Here is a 3,510-nt window from a genome sequence, read left to right as displayed (position 1 = left end):
GGTGACGCCCCCGCCCCCAGGCTTGGGAGAAAGCCAAGCCCAAAGGAGGGTTCCCCAGAGAGGAGTAAACTGAGCCGGCCGCCCCTCTGCAGGGAACCCGGCCCAGAGTCCTGTGGACACACTGCCCACCCGGGGCTGGGGGTGCTTGTCCCAGCCTCAGCGCTGCCCCGGGGGGACCCGGGGGGACCCGGGGGAGCAGCGGTGACCTCGTGAGTGAGCACTTGTCACCGCAGGGGGCGGTGTAGGGACAGCCCTCCCTGAGGCAGCATCCTGCCTGGGGGGGGGGTGCTGCTGCTGGTCACCTGTCTGGTCTGGACACATGGCATCTCCGCAGGTCCAGGGAGCCTGTCAGAGGGCTTCGCGGCCCCTCGGCGACCCCATCTGTGGCCCCCGCCGGGCTCAGGACCTCTGGGCTCTCTCAGCACGGCTGGGGCCTCCCGCAGGCACTCGTCAGTGTCAGACACCCAGGACGCTAGCTGTCCCCGCTTGGGGAGGATGGGGAGGGGGGTGCTCTGCGCGTGTCTGTCCCCAGGGCAGGACAGCTGTGGGTCCTTTTCAGGACAGGGCACGTGCCCCCCGGCTCCCTGCCAGTCTGTTCTGTGCCCAGAGCCTCCCTCCACTGCACCCCTCCCCTCCGGGTGACCCCGCCCTTGGGGGAGGCTTCCCTGGCTAGGCGCCCATCAGTGTACCCCCAGGTCCAGGCCTGGGCGGGGAGCCCCCGGGCGCGGGACCTGGAGAGGGAGCCGCTGGGCATGTTCCTGCCCACCTCTCTCTCTTCTGGGCTCTCGGTCAATGCGAGCTGTTGGTGGTGTTGTTCAGGGGTCTGAAGGTTGAGGGGGAGGCTGGCACTTGGAAAGGGGGGCGGGGGAGGAAGGCGTCCCACCCCCGCAGGCTGCCCCCCGAGAGGGACAGAGGCAACCCCGTCCCCCCCCGTTCTCTTTTGGGCCAGAATGCTTGGGGCTTCTGCCACCTCCTTGGGCCCGGCCCCTTTTTTCTGTTTAACTTTAAAAAATTAACCTCTTTTTTTTCTTTTCAAATTTTTATTTAAATTCTAGTAAAAAAATTAAACTCTTAATTTTGAGAGAATTATAGATTCACATGCAACTGCAGAAATAACACAGAGCCCATGTATTCTTGCCCCGTTTCCCCCAGTGGAAACATCTTTCAGAACATCTCGTCACGAAAGGTCACCCAGGATAGTGACGGTGACGCAGCAAGACGCAGGACTGGTCCATCCCAGGGGCCTTCAGCAACCACCCCAAGCCCCCCTTTCCTCCAGCCCCTGCTAACATCATCTCCATGTCTATAGCTGTGTCCTTCCCAAATGCACACCTTTGGGGACCAGCTCCTTCGCTGGACATCGCTGAGTGACAGTGCCTGGCATGGATGGACCAGTCTGCCCAGCCCTGTCTCCAGCCACCAGGCTGTGCTGCCCCTGGGCTGTAGGACCCATGAGGCTGGGGGGCCTGGTGGTGGTGAGATCACGGGAGGAGAGTTCGCCTCCGCCACAGGCCCCCACCTTGTGTCCTCCAGAAGATGAACCCGTGGTGTGGGGCTCTGGGCTGCCGGCCTCAGCCTGAGCACCCAGGAAGGCCCCTCCTCACCCCAGCAGGTCTGTTCTGAACCCTCACTCGGCCCCTGCAAGCGCAATGCTCTTCGAGACCAGGAAATGGAGGCAGAGAGGTCTAGCACCTTACCTGAGATCATAGGGCTAGTGAGTCTACAGCAGGGTTGGAACCCTGTCATCTGAGCGCATCCAGGGCTCGGGGTCCTCTCCCCCATTCACGCCCTCTACACCCCCAGCCCCATCCAGCACCGTCAGTGGTGAGGGCTGATAAAGGGGGTGAGTGACAGCGTCAGGACAGGGGCCATCCTGGGGGCCTGGACGCTGCTGCACAGGTGGATGAGGTGAGGAAGGGAGCGGCGGGTCCCCGAACCTGGAGGCAGGCGGGTGGGCGGGCAGGCAGCCCTGAGGGCCGCCCACGGCAAGGTGGGCACAGGTGGCTCTCATCACTGGGTGCCTGATGCCGGGTGTGTGTGGTGCCAGGGCCGCAGGCAGTCTGGGGGTCTGTGGGGTGAGGGGACGGAGGAGGGCCCGGGCAGGGCTGGGGTGTTCTCTGCAGAGCCCACTGCATCGGGCGGACGAGGAGGACCGGTCCCTGGTCACCAGGAGGAGGGCCATGCGAGCCGGGTCCCCACCTCCCAGCACGGGTCCCTGCTCTGACTTGACGTGGTGGACAGAACCTCGTTTCCTCATCTGTAGGGTGCCCGGGGGGGTCTCTGTAGCAGGGGCAGGGTGGACAGCCCACTGGGCGCTTTCCTGTGGGCACCAGGCCAGGGGCTGCCTGCCCTCACGGCCAGACGGGATGTGCTGGGTCCAGGAGGCTGGGGCTCGGAGGGACTGGGAGTGCCCAGGAGGGATCTGTGTCCCGTGCTCTGCGTGTCTGACCCCCAGCACGGTCAGCACAAGTAGGACCCTCCCAGGCCCTGAAGAGGCCTCCCTGCGGCCAAATGGCTCAGAGACACGAAGCGTGGCTTCCCAGGAGGAGAGCGGCGTAGGCATAAAGGGTTTGGGAGGGTCCGTGTACAGACGCAGCGGTGCGTGGACGGGAGGGCACGGGTGTGGGGGCCGACTCACCAAGAGGCTGGTGGAGGAGAAGCTCAGGCCCTTCCAGGGCCTTCCCGAGTTGTGTAAGTAGCCTACCTTCTTCCCGTGACCACCGTCCAGCGGGACGAGTCTCAGTCCCACAGAGCCTGCCCCCAGGGCCCCAGGCCGCCCCCGGCTCCCTGCGCTCCTTCAGAAGACAGCGGGGCTGGTGGCCCAGGCAGCTCGTGGTATCACCGCCCATGACTGCAGCCTGTAAGCTGTTCATCCAGATCTGTGGCCCCAGGGTGGGCTCAGAGAAGTGTCTGCTGCAGGCCGGCCCGGGGAGGCGGCTTGGCTTCTCCGTGACCACTCATCACACCCGTTTGTCGGCCCTGTTCAACCACAGAACATGAACACCCAGGTGTCCATCCCGTGTGGGACCAGGGAGGGTCTGTGGCTATCACAAGAGAGGTGTGGGCTCAGTAATGACCACCGGGGGCTGCGCCGGGGAGAGGCCAGTCCGGCGGGGCTCGGGGGGAGCACGCAGCGGCCTGCGGCCAGGACTCCCCCCACCCCTCAGAAACAGAGGCCAGCCAGGGCAGTGGGCAGGGTGATTTGTGTGCAGGGGGCTGGGTAAGGGGGGAGGTGCAGGCCCTGGCCAGGCCTCTCTGTCACTGGCACCCCAGTTCACATCCCTGAGGTGGGGGGTCAGACGTTAGAGCCTCCCCCTCCCTGTGGTGGCCGTTGGGGTCTCCTGGCCCTGAGGGGCTCAGAAGATACATCACTCCATCATCTGGGCAGAACCTACTCTGCTCACTGAGCCCCTGAGGTCACCGCCAACTCCCACGTGAGGAGGGAGAAAAACCACAGTGCAGGGAGACTGCCCCCTTGCCTGAGGTCCCAGGCTGCCCCCCCACCCGCCC

Source organism: Crocuta crocuta, unplaced genomic scaffold, assembly GCF_008692635.1.
Source record: "Crocuta crocuta isolate KB4526 unplaced genomic scaffold, BGI_CrCroc_1.0 scaffold613, whole genome shotgun sequence".
In the NCBI taxonomy this organism is placed as follows: Eukaryota; Metazoa; Chordata; class Mammalia; order Carnivora; family Hyaenidae; genus Crocuta; species Crocuta crocuta.
This window is presented reverse-complemented; position numbering follows the sequence as displayed.